The following is a 14623-nucleotide window of genomic DNA, read 5'->3' on the forward strand; positions in this document are numbered from 1 at the left end:
TGATACGCAATAATCTGCAATAGAGATATTAATTTACTTGACTCATTCACACAAAAAATCTGTCTTTGAAACAAAGTCAGCTTCGATAATTTTCTCATTGAACCAGATGTAATGTTTTTTCAATGCCTTTATAATATTAATTCCCTTAAATCGCGATAATAAACTATGGCTTATATTCTTTTTTGTAGGAAATCACAGGTTTATTTTCAGGACCGGCCTATTTTAAAGCCCAACTTATTTTCGAAGTCATTTATCTTGTAGCGTGACCAGCTTACTTTCATAATATTTGAACTAAAAATATAATAATGTACACAAACAAATTTTATATTTTTTATAAATATGCATTTATTTATTAATATGCATATATGTACACACTGTATGTAGTTATGCGTTTAAGAAAATAACAACTCCATTACAGAATTTTATATCATCCCCATCAAACAAATGTTGTCTTCTGTTTTAGATAATTTCCTTGGAAGGAATCCAATGTTAACGTCCAAGTGCGGCCTATATTCAAAACCGGCATATTCCCAAGATCCATTTCACTATAAAAATCTAAGGCTTCCTTTCAGGACCGGCAAATTTTCTATTAAGATTTGTCATTGAGATTGTAGGTATAGGATATCCAATCAAAATTGCTTAGACAGAAAAGCTATTTAATACACTTATTATATCAATAGTCTAAGATATTAACTACATATATGTATTTACTAATAGAGAATGGCCGTCGTAATGAGAGTCATGGGAGAATAAGTTATTGATAAACGTCCATTAACATTCTCTTATTGTAATGTTGGAGGCGATACTCCAAACTATACCTTGTCACCGAGACACCATTCTCAGACACAAATACCTTCATTCCAGGGTAAACACTGTCAACATCTCCATCGAATGTGTATTTACTTTCATTTTCCGTTCGTGAAATACTACTGTCGTTCTGATGAAAGTCAGAATTATAAACGACATCCGTCGAATTACCTGTCTTGTCTTTATCGATAGTCTTGCCTGCTGTTGAGGACCCATAAGTCTGTTTTACAGTAGTATTTAGTTGATGTATTCCCGATTTGTCTTTGATTCTGACATCATTTAAAAGACCATGATTCACTTTGTAATGTAATACTTCTTTAAATTGATTATTTTGTGTAACGCATGACTCGTTACCACGATTATCAAGTTTATATGTATCATCCACTGTACATGTATGTGTGCCTAGGTGTCTCCGTAGGCTACCTTTCTCAATAAACCCCTTACCACAGACATAACATTTATAGCGATTCTCTTCTGTATGTGTCCCTAGGTGTCTCCGTAGAGTACCTTTCTCACTAAACCTCCTACCACAAACATCACATTTGTAAGGTTTCTCTCCTGTGTGTGTCCTAAGATGTATCTTTAGGCCACTTGTCTCAATAAACCCTTTGCCACAGACATCACATTTGTAAGGTTTATCTCCTGTATGTATCCTGAGGTGTCTCTGTAGGTTACGTGACTCCATAAATCCTCTACCGCACACATCACATTTGTAAGGTTTATCTACTGTATGTGTCCTGAGGTGTGTCTGTAGATTACGTGGCTCACCTTACCAAACATTGTAGTCCTCTATTCTTTGAAGGCTACCTCACTAAACCCTACACAACATCACATTTGTAAGGTGTCTGAGTTAACATTTCCACTACCACTAAGTAATTCGTGTGTCCTGAGTTCTACTTGTGACGCACTAAACTTCCAACTACTTGTAGTTATTCTGTATGTGTCTGAGTGTGTCTGTAGATCACGTGGCTCAATAAACCCCTTACCACATACATCACATTTGTAAGGTGTCTCTTCGATATGTGTTCCTAGATGTCTTTGAAGGCTACCTTTTTCGCTAAACCCCTTACCACAAACATTACAATTGAAAGGTTTCTCTCCGGTATGTGTTCTTATGTGCGTCTTTAGGCTAAATGTCTGATTAAACCCCTTACCACATACATCACATTTGTAAGGTGTCTCTTCGATATGTGTTCCTATATGTTTTTGTAGGTTACCTTTCTCGCTAAACCCCTTACCACAAACATCACATTGGTAAGGTTTCTCTCCTGTGTGTGTCCTGAGGTGTCTCTGTAGGGCATCTGTCCGAACAAACCCCTTACCACAGACATTACATTTGTAAGGTTTCTCTCCTGTATGTGTCTTGAGGTGTTTCTGTAGATTTTGTGCTGTACAAAACCCCTTATCACAGACATCGCATTTGTAAGGTTTCTCGCCGGTATGTGTCCTGAGGTGTGTCTGTAGGTTACGTGACTCATTACACTCTTTACCACAGACATCACATTTGTAAGGTTTCTGACCTTTATGTATCCTGAGGTGTGTCTGTAGGTTACATGACTCTCTAAATCCCTTACCACAGACATCACATTGGTAAGGTTTATCTCCGGTATGTGTCCTGAGATGTCTCTGTAGTCTTTGTTTTATGTTAAATTCCTTACCACAGACATCACAATTATATGCCTTTTCCTCTGGAAAAGATGTATTGATGAGTTCCATTATGGTGTTTGTGTCTCTTAACTTCAGACCATATATATTGTATTGGTGAGATTTCCTTCTTTTTTGTGTTCGAAGATTTGCCTCTGTGTCTTGTTTCATACATCCTCCACCAGATGAAACGAATTTGTTTGGCTGGTCTTCTGAATATGTCTCGGAGTATGTGTGTCGTGCATACGCATCACTGGATCCTTTAACATACATATGTATCCAATCTGTGGTGTCTATCTCCGGTATGCGTTTGTGTATACTTACGTAGTATATTTAAGTCATCAATCCCGATGTTATTATCAATATGATTCACCATATTGTATTTCTGTTCATGTTGTTCGTAGTCGAACTACTTAATGACGATTCCTGTAGAATATCAAAATAAAACGATTCATAGTATTTATCTATTTACATCAATAATAACTAAAGCTATATTTCAATTATGGAAATGAAATTAAGAAGACACCATTCACAACAATTATGATTTTAATGAAGAATATTTCAGATATGTAAATCATTTTCAACGTTAAATATATTTCAGAAAAGATGGCGATGACGTCACACAAAGGTACGCTTGCAACGTTTGTTTACATTTTATTGTAATAGATAGTACGGCAATCCGAGAGAACGGTTGCTTTATTTTAATTTCAAAAAGTGTAAATAAAACATATGTAACAATAATATATAGATATAAACATATGGTATTTATATATTTTACTATTATATTTTACTATATGTTTATACTCCATTTTCGACCGCCACGAGAAAAACACGGTCGCCATTACATATAAACATTGACAGAATGTTGCAAATATCAGCTTGAAATTACAAAATATCATACTGACATTTTAATCAGCGAATACGGTTTTCAGTATTACTTGGTAAAACACCTTACGATGTGTGATGATCACCAAATTAATATTTACTTTCGAAGATTACTCCAAGCGCACGGCATTTTTGCAGTACTACGATCTGTTTATTCATAAATCTAAATGTGCGTGTAGTCTATCTAAAATGTATTCAAATTATTTAAAAGTAATATCACTTCAATTTGAGACTTCACATATCAGTCCATAGAATATAAGCGATTGAAAATTAAAAAAAAAAAAACTCTACAGCATGAAAATTGCACGATTTCACCATTTTTTTTTCGTGATATCGGCAACCATACTGTACGTGTACGTACACATGTAGATCGATATACATGGTACATAACGGAATATATCACTTTTAAAAGTATTTAATATTGAGATATGTGTTGGTAATTACATATTAATATTATTCATTTCCCCAACTATGGGTTGTGCCCTTGGGTGATCTACCAGCGAAGCCATGCTCAAGCGGTCCAATAGTAGATTTGAATGCATGTACTTCTATTAGGAGACCTCGGACAGAGATATTGAAATGTAATAGATATAGTACAATAATATCTCGCGAGGTGGAGACCATTTTATTATATTTTCGCAGCGATTTTTTTTTTCGTTGAACATAAAAGCGATACATGTATACTTTACTCCAAAGTTAATACCATTTTTGATATTTTCACTCGCGTTTGACTAATAGGAAGTGACAGTGATATTTTTGTATTATTACGTGATTTATGCCTGAAAGTGAAGTCATATTTTTGTGTGGAAACATGACGTTAAGCTCACAAAAATACGATGTAATAATCGCATGGGCAAATAACTCTTTAAAATACAATTGATAGTGAAATACAACTATCGCTAAAATAATTGTATTTACCAGTAACCTTGGGCAAAACTTGTAGTGGTGGTCTTCTGTAAATGAGAGCAAGTAAAAATGTAATAATATAATATTCCTTGTTTCTTGATAAATACCAATATTATGTCATCTTATGATCTGGTAACTTGGGTGTTTTTTACTCGTAAAACGTAAAATGTAGCTGTTATTCATCAATAAGGAGTTTCCTCTGTATATAATAAGAGCGCATCACTCTGCGCGGCCGAAGGCGGATATTAACTAAAACACGTTTATAAGCATACAGATCCCAATGAAATAACCTGGGACTTTGAAATCGTGTCCCGCGTTAAAAGTCACGCAACTCCATGTAGGCAGCCATGTTTCAATTCTAGTCATCAGCACGATGGAATTGGAAATTTTCAGTAATCGGGTTACAGTTTGAAGTCACTGTAAGTTATTTTATATAACTCCATGAAGACAAGACCGACATATAAATGTACTGGTCAAAATGATATACACTTTGAGTTGTCAAGCACCCGGCAAACTTTTCCTCCTCTGATAAAAACAAGATAAATTATTTCGGTTAAATATATTTTTTCTGCGGTGTATACCGACTCTTGATTTCCGTCAATTTTGCTTTATATATGCATTTAATGCTGTATTGAAAACGTAACGAAAATTTAATGACTGGACTTCAACTTTAAACAATTTTGATCTTGTGAAACATATAAATATATAAAGTTTTTAATGTTATATTCTATACATGTACTTCAAACGTTGCGATCTTCTGAGGCTTTGCCTTGAATCTATATTATTCATTAATTTCATTATAATAATTTAATGATTTTAGACTATGAAAGATGATGATAAAAAACAGGGTAGAAGCTAATTAACAACATGTTCAACGCCATGTTCCTAAAATGTCAGCTAATACAATCCTCAGGCAACTGCGATCCGCCATATTGGTCTGTAAAACACTTGGAAGTCGCAGCATGTCACCATAATACTGGTGTTAAATTCATTAAATAGAAATTAAAAATGACACAAATTGCTAATAACTACAGCATTATAGACTATGTAATATACGCAGATTTTACAATTACAGTGTATTTTAAGAAAATAAAACGCTGATACACATCGAAGGTCTGATCCTGTAATCCGTGGGTTGTTACAATGTGCAAAATTGATATATAAAAACGAAATAAATGTACATAATTAAAGTTCATGATTGTTAGATAGATTTCAGACTTTGAAGTAAGATTTTAATTAATAAGTAAAATGTATGCATATATAATTAACGGGGACGTTACCTTTCTCTAATTAAATCGCAGTTCTATACCCAATGTTCCCAAGAAAAAAGGTAGTCATGTGCTCCTCGATGTCCAGACGTACTTACGAATCATATCCACATGTTAACATTCCGTGTGTAAATGTGAATATGACACAAGCTATATATATAGTATAGAAAAACACCATGTGTGTTTATCGATTAATTTATGATATATTTGAAGTCAAACTAATTGTTCTGACTGACACGTATAAATTCAAAAGGGAGATTTACTTCCAGAGGTTTGAGTCATATTGAAATGTCAATCATAGGAATTCGCACTCTATATATATAGATAATTTAAGTGATAGCGGAAGCTATCGTATTGTCATAGATTATATATTTTTAGCCTTTGGCACCATACGCCGGTCAAGGTGTGTGTAACCATTGTATTCGTGTCGGCTGTCAAAACTCAGGTGGAAAAGCCGGACTGCCCGTGAGTATTACTTGTGAGCACTTAGTGGCTATATAAGTCCAAATGTTTAAATGTTTATTATCAAATAAACTTCTGAATCTAATCGGATGGTTTGACTATTACTACAGGTAAGACACTCTATGTTGTTGTATATACAATTGTATTTGTTTGTATACTATTTTTACTATTACGATTACTTATTAATTTTGTAATAATTCTTTAATTGTTCATTGTTTTAATTCTTATTTTTTTTCTTAACGATACAATGCGATTAATCAGGTAATATGATTGTACAATGTATTTCAAACTCTATGTGTAGATTATAAATATACTGTAATAGATTCTACGTAAATAAATAGAATTGATATTGATTAATTTCACTATCGACCAACGTTTCTGATATGGTAGAAATCTATCTTAATTATGGAAGCTGATATTGTAATTGAGATTAGCATTTTTAATGAGATTACGTAAAGCAAAGACCTCCATTTTGTATTCAAACCTATTGAGTTACGTACTTTAATATTGTGCGGTGTACCGTTAACTTTCTAAACAGACTCATTTTAATTAAAATGCTACAGGCATATACTTATGTTTTGATTGATAGATCGTTAGGATTTAAATGATGAATATCATTGAACAGACATGACGTACAAAAATGTATTTTGAGACAATTGTCTTTAGAATTAGCATGTTTACTCATTAAAGGGCCACTACCTTTCCGAAACGGCTTTTGATTTGTAAAATGGGAATGTAAAACGAAATTGATTATGTTATAGAGTCACAAAAGTTATCAACTTACTGTTAATACTACACTTATCAACACCTTCTTAACAATTTAATTTAATGCTAATTATCATAACGCGGGTCGTTTTATGTTTCCCGCCGTCGTCCTAATTACCGCGCGTCGGTTGATTATCACTGCACCAGACGGCAAAACAGCGACATGAATTTTCACTGTTAACATAGTTTACGCAGGGAATCCTGCATTTGGTTGGTGTTATAACATCTTCTTAGGCTATTAATATACTTTTCGTATATTATTATTGTTTTTAAGAAACTTTTAATTTTTTGTTTCTCAAAGGTAGTGGGCCTTTAATGTAGATATTATCTTTGTGTATTTTACTATAATTAAGAGTATCGATGATGTTGTCATTATCGAAAGTGACGTCGTTAACTTACATGCTCATTGCCATTGTTTGATATTTCATATTATGCAATTATTTTGCTGTAGTTAATCAATTTATTGAATTACTTATAATTAAGATTTTACTTTTGTTAGTCTTCCCGTCGGCTCCTTTTCACGCAAAGCGTATATTACGTACCCTGCCGTAATACAATTATTCCCCCCCATTCAATAATTGTTTATTCAATTGTGTAATCAGATTGTAATCTTCATTACTTCCGTACTGTAGGCGACACACTTCGATTGATAGACCTCTGGTAGTAGCTTGTGCCATAACCACATGTACAAATGTACACACGTAACGCTATACTCCAGGTCAGGGACAGTGATAACTGGACTACATTGTAATTAGTGAATCAAAATGTCTCTGTTTACATAATCCAAAAATTTAAAGTAAAATAATTTGTTTTATTGATAAAATTGAATGTAATATTTAAATTACATTGAAAATTGAATGTCACTTTATACTGTAATGGTCACGCATAGCGCCCAAGCAGTGATATAACTATTAAAGGCGGCAGTGCCACATACCCTTATTTGTTGCTATAACTCATTCTACTATATAGTTTAGTATCTCCAAATAATAATTCTGTGACACATCATTGGTCAAAATAAAGAAGGAATAAAATTTTATATAGATTGTTATTCAAAACTCAAAATGCTTAAAACACTTTATGTGTTTTGTTCAACAGACATGATATATATGTATGCGTGTTTATGCGTATTTAAGACAAGATGCTTTATTTATCCTTATAGTTAATTTTGGTGAATATTCTATTTGGTAATGAGGTAGGAACGATGCTCGTAAATAACCTACAAATTTCAAGCAAAGAATACATCATGTTCAACAGTTCACAGAAAAAAAGTCTACACGAATTCGGAAAATCTTGAGGAAAGCATACTATCCTTTATTTGTCCTTGATTGTAGATCTGTATCACTCAATAGGATATGTTACACTCGTTTTTATTGGTTAGAATTTTGGGGTTAGTTTCCATAGACCGAATCTCACGTCGTGTAGTATGACGTCATACACGAAGAACGTTTTCGTGGAAAATGTTAAAAGCGCGCTGTCATTGGGCAAACTACACTATTTGTTAAGGTATCAATGTGCCTAAAATCAACTTGTTTTATTGTAAAACTAAATTAAATAACATAAGCATGTACAATTGCGTAATTAGTACCTTACTGAGTTATGAAAAGTAAATTATAAGGATTATTCTCAATATTTTTTGGTTTATTGAAGACATAGACAAAAAGCGAACGGACATTACTTTTCAAAGACGCTTCCGTATTTTGTCCATGACTTCATAAAAGTCAAATTCTATGATTTCATAAATCGAGGCCGAGGTGGCTGAGTGGTTAAGATGTCCCGAAATATGACCACAAGCCTCCATCTCTGGGTCGCGAGTTCGAATCCCGTGTGGGGCAGTTGCCTTTGGTCCGTGGTTTTTCTCCGGGTACTCCGACTACGGTTAAAGAGTTATTGTCAATATTTAAAATTTAATAAATAGCAGTGTTTTATTTCCTCCGCTATATATATAAATAGTATATATTTACATTTCCTTGTCACTTCTACTACATAACTAAACAAGACAACGTGAAGTATATGACGTTATAACTGACACCCATAACGTGACTATTATGACGTCACTAATGTTGACTTGGTGACGTCAACTGATCACCGTGAAATGGCTGTTCCATCTTGTGGATTAAATCGTCGTTGATCAACAGTTTTTCTGGTCTGGTTTAAACAATGTTAATGCAGATATCTTAAATGAGTTGATAATGTAAATAAATTTATTATGTTTAAGTATTAAACTATATCTATGCCAGAGTTTTGCAGACAATCATCTCATTGTGCGATAGCATGCATTATGAAGATTGTTTGCAAAGCTCTGGCATCTATAAAGACCATAGATGCCATAGGAAGATAGTTTAATGCTTAAATATGTTTGATAATGTTATTGTTTTCAAAGCAAATTATATTATATTAATTTATTTATAACTTCAAAATATCAAAGCCGCGGTCATATACATTGTCACAGCTGGTCATTGGATTGGGGTAACTGAACACACAGTTATCAAAGTCCAACATGCCGACGAACAGTCATTGAAATAATGTTGTTTGTTTACAGAATAGATAGATATTTTATGGCATGACTGTTGTAGATCGTGACTTCTTACAATATAAGTAATATTTGAAGCGTAAGTCATATGCACAGAGATCCATAGACGTTGGAATCAAGAATGTACGATTGCTTACGATTAGGAAAAAGGAAAATGTCACGTTTTTAAAGGTAACTACCGAAACATCCATAAACTGTAGTATTGTATTTGTTTTGTAATATCATTTACCAACCACACGTACATTTACTAGTATAAACATTCTTAAAATAGTAATTTTTATTTTTATCAATCTGTTGACGAATGTGTTCAGTTTACATATTCTCGATATTTTGACCCCGACTCGTATCAAAATGTACAGATTTATAAAATTATACTGTAGTTAAACATTTAGCTTTTTTTAATGAGAAGATCAGAAAATTAATGTAAATAAAATGTAATTCCGCTCCATGACGATGCTCTTTTGATATTGCAAAATAACACTGTACTAAAGTATTCCCAATTTAGAAACTTCTGGATTTCTTAAATTCCTACCCATAAATTTTGTTTAAGATATTCAGTTTGAGAATTATGATAGAACTTGCAATACAATTTACCATTTGATTCAACAATGTATTACAGTCTTATATTCTATAGATATATATTTGACAATTGACGTGTTATCGTGTCAGGGATATCACATAGTTAACATTCATTTTTTTATTCTCGTTTTCAGAAGCGAAATAAAAGTACTTGTTAAATGAAGAGAAAGATGGTTTTGAAGTGGTACATCGAATACAACAAGAAAACGAACGTTATAGTTGTATTGATATATAAAGATAATTGATACCAACAACTGCATTTTAGTATTCTACGGGAATACTCAGCGAGTAATTCCACTACGAGCAGCATTAACAGAAATAAAACATGGATAATCAAATCATCAATAACATCGGGATAAATGCTTTTAACAGTCTAAATGAACATACAGAAACGTACACCGGAGATAGACATCGCAGATTTGATAAATTCACCCACACAGATACACGGGGACTCATACAGAAGGCCTGTCACACAGATACTCAGGGACACATACTGGAGACCAGCCACACAGATACACAGGGACACATACAGAAGGCCTGCCACACAGATACACAGGGACACATACCGGAGACCAGCCACACAGATACACAGGGACACATACTGGAGACCAGCCACACAGATACACAGGGACACATACAGAAGGCCTGCCACACACAGATACACAGGGACACACACAGGAGGCCAGCCTCACAGATACACAGGGACACATACAGGAGACCAGCCACACAGATACACAGGGACACATACTGGAGACCAGCCACACAGATACACAGGGACACATACAGAAGGCCTGCCACACAGATACACAGGGACAAATACAGGAGACCAGCCACACAGATACACAGGGACACATACTGGAGACCAGCCACACAGATACACAGGGACACATACAGGAGACCAGCCTCACAGATACACAGGGACACATACAGGAGGCCAGCCTCACAGAAACACAGGGACACGAACAGGAGACCAGACACACAGATACACAGGGACACATACAGGAGACCAGCCACACAGATACACAGGGACACATACTGGAGACCAGCCTCACAGATACACAGGGACACATACAGAAGGCCTGCCACACAGATACACAGGGACACATACAGAAGGCCTGCCACACAGATACACAGGGACAAATACAGGAGACCAGCCACACAGATACACAGGGACACATACTGGAGACCAGCCACACAGATACACAGGGACACATACAGGAGACCAGCCTCACAGATACACAGGGACACATACAGGAGGCCAGCCTCACAGAAACACAGGGACACGAACAGGAGACCAGACACACAGATACACATACTGGAGACCAGCCTCACAGATACACAGGGACACATACAGGAGACCAGCCACACAGATACACAGGGACAGATACTGGAGACCAACCTCACAGATACACGGGGACACATACAGGAGACCAGCCTCACAGATACACAGGGACACATACAGGTGACCAGCCACACAGATACACAGGGACACATACAGGAGGCCAGCCTCACAGAAACACAGGGACACATACAAGAGACCTGCCACACAGATACACAGGGACACATACTGGAGACAAGCCTCACAGATACACAGGGACACATACAGGAGACCAGCCACACAGATACACAGGGACACATACTGGAGACCAACCTCACAGATACACGGGGACACATACAGGAGACCAGCCTCACAGATACACAGGGACACATACAGGAGACCAGCCTCACAGATACACAGGGACACATACTGGAGACCAGCCTCACAGATACACAGGGACACATACAGGAGGCCAGCCACACAGATACACGGGGGCACATACAGGAGACCAGCAACACAGATACACAGGGACACATACAGGAGACCAGCTTCACAGATACACAGGGACACATACAGACCAGCTACACAGATACACGGGGACACATACAGGATACCAGCCACACAGATACACATGGACATATCCAGACCGGCCACACAGATACACAGGGACACATACTAGATACCAGCCACACAAGTGGTATCCATATGTTGGAGTGTTTAATGAACAACAAGTCACACAGGTTAACATTAGGACAAATAATGGAGGAGAGCAACATCAATGCGATATATTTGGAAAGGGGTTTAATAAGAAACACAACTTACAGAGGCCACACACCAAAGATACACCGGATCATTATGATGTATGTGATAAGAGGTGTGTAGTGGTACGAAACTTACAAACACAAACAGGAGAGAAACATTATATAGGTGATGTCTGTGGTAAGGGGTTTAGTAGAAAAGGAGGCTTACAGATACACCACAGGACACATACGGGAGAGAAACCTTATAAATGTGATGTAGGTGGTAAGGAGTTAAGTCAGAAAGGTCACTTTAATAGACACCTCAAGACACATACAGGAGAGAAACCGTGTAAATGTGATTTTTGTGGTAAGGAGTTTGATAAGAAAGATTACCTAAAAATACACCTCAAGACACATACAGGAGAGAAACCTTACACATGTGATGTCTGTGGTAAGGGATTCAATGATAAAGGTAGCCTACAAAAACATCTTAGGACACATTCAGGAGATAAACCTTACACATGCGATGTCTGTGGTAGGGGGTTTAGTCAAAAAGGAAGCCTACACTCACACCACAGGACACATACAGGAGAGAAATCTTATAAATGTGATATCTGTGGCAAGAGATTTAGTCATAAAAGTAACCTTCAGACACACCTCAGGATACATACAGGAGAGAAACCTTACAAATGTGACATCTGTGGTAAAGGGTTTAGTGAGTCAGGTGACCTACAGAAACACCTCAGGACACATACAGGAGAGAAACCTTACAAATGTGACATCTGTGGAAAAGGGTTTAGTGAGTCAGGTAACCTACAGACACACCTCAGGACACATACAGGAGGAGAAACCTTACAAATGTGATGTCTGTGGTAAGGAGTTTAGTCAGACACAAAACCTACAGACACACCTCAGGACACATACAGGAGAGAAACCTTACAAATGTGATGTCTGTGGTTAGGAGTTTAGTCAGACACAAAACCTACAGACACACCTCAGGACACATAAAGAAGAGACAACAAATAAAGAAAATATTTGTGATAATGAATCAAGCATTAAAACGAATGTTAATTTACATCTGAAAAGACATAATGGAAAGACGCCTTACCATTACGTCCATCGTCGGTAAATGGTCAGGAGATGGTGTATTGCAAAGTAGGTCATCATGTTATAAAAGATATAAATAACAACGACCCATCGGTAATATTTCACCAAAACGAGGCTGTAAAAAGAGAAATATGGTACCCAGTAGCATGTAAAACTATCGTTAAAGGTGAGACAGATCGTCAGAACGCTACTGTTGGTTATTCTTACCCTCCATCAGACCGGAGGCACTGTGTTATCCGGAAGTAATATATTACCAATGGAAAATGAAAGTAAATACATATTTAATGGACATGTTAACACTTTGTACCCAGGAATGAAGGTCTTATTATCTGAGAATGGTGTCTCAGTGACAAAGTATAGTGTGGAGTATCGCCTCCAATATTACAATAAGAAAATGTTAATGGACATTTCTAAATCACTAAATAGGTAGTTTTGACATTTAACGTGTGTAATGGTTTAAGAAGCAGGGACGACACTTCAATAAATGGTATGTGCATCATTATGTATATCGATGGACTCTGGACTTTTGGCTCGATAATAAGTTAAATAGCATATATTTGTTCAAGTTAGAGTATGATATTTAACATTGTATCTCTATGAATACAATTTAGTTGTGACATAAAATTGATTTATGTTAAGTGTCGATGCATTTTTATCACTATTTAATGGATTTTCTGTCATACCACTATCGAAGGCATGACTGTCATGTTAAATTGGTTCGTGAGCAAAATCTAATGATAACCCTATCAGGTCCTTCACAAAGAAGCAGGGGATGGATCCATACGATATGATTACATACAATTATAATCAAGCTCAATGTCATAATGTAATTTGGTAATTTTTAGTACAAAACCTCCTGATCAGGATAGGAACATATAAATACATAGTACACCTGCTACATAAGAAACTTTTATATAGCTGACTTAGGGTATGTTGTTTTTTGTGTATATATTATATACATGAATTTCTCCTTTACACCTATTTGCCAATAAATGAAAATGATATTAATATCTTCTTACTTTAAAAATTCCGCTGTTGAAAAAACATGTATCGTAACCCTTTCCACGCCAAGGCAACTTTTGAGAGTGCAGAGAAAGACTGGCGTAGCGCTCGTAACTTTTGACGTCGTGAGAAGTACTTTCTGCCACAATACATAGTATTATTCCACTCTCAGCCCATTGCATAAATGTGCTTGGTGTTGGATGAATATGTTCATAATCCACTAAGTCTAGTGGAATAACACCTTTCATTCGTTTGATTGATTAGAATTTTAAATTTTTACGTCAAAGATTGTTAACGTCATCGATCATCGAATGACGTCATGTTGCTGTATGCCGATCGCTAATTGCAGAAAAAAGCGCTGTTGACACAGATGTGTGACAACGTCAGAATATGTTTTCCCATTCGAAGCATAAATTATCAATTCAAAATTCATAATTGTCTTTTATGTGTGATGCATCTTGCCGTACGATGACCCGGAGGGGAGGAGTCATTTCGATAGAATTAACGCGCCTAAGCCGAGCTTTAACTTGGTTACAACGGTTTGATGATTCGACAATTATTACGTTTTGTCTGAATGTAGTTCGACAACGATTAGTTTAAGTACCTAAAT

At 35.9% G+C, this 14623-nt stretch overlaps 1 pseudogene; it reads right to left on the reverse strand.

Moving 5' to 3' along the window:
• Window positions 1-393: 393 nt before the first annotated feature.
• The window catches only part of LOC138305749 (zinc finger protein 208-like), a 170077-nt pseudogene continuing 155847 nt past the window's right edge, over window positions 394-14623 (reverse strand).

This window comes from Argopecten irradians, chromosome 13, assembly GCF_041381155.1.
Source record: "Argopecten irradians isolate NY chromosome 13, Ai_NY, whole genome shotgun sequence".
Lineage (NCBI taxonomy): Eukaryota > Metazoa > Mollusca > Bivalvia > Pectinida > Pectinidae > Argopecten > Argopecten irradians.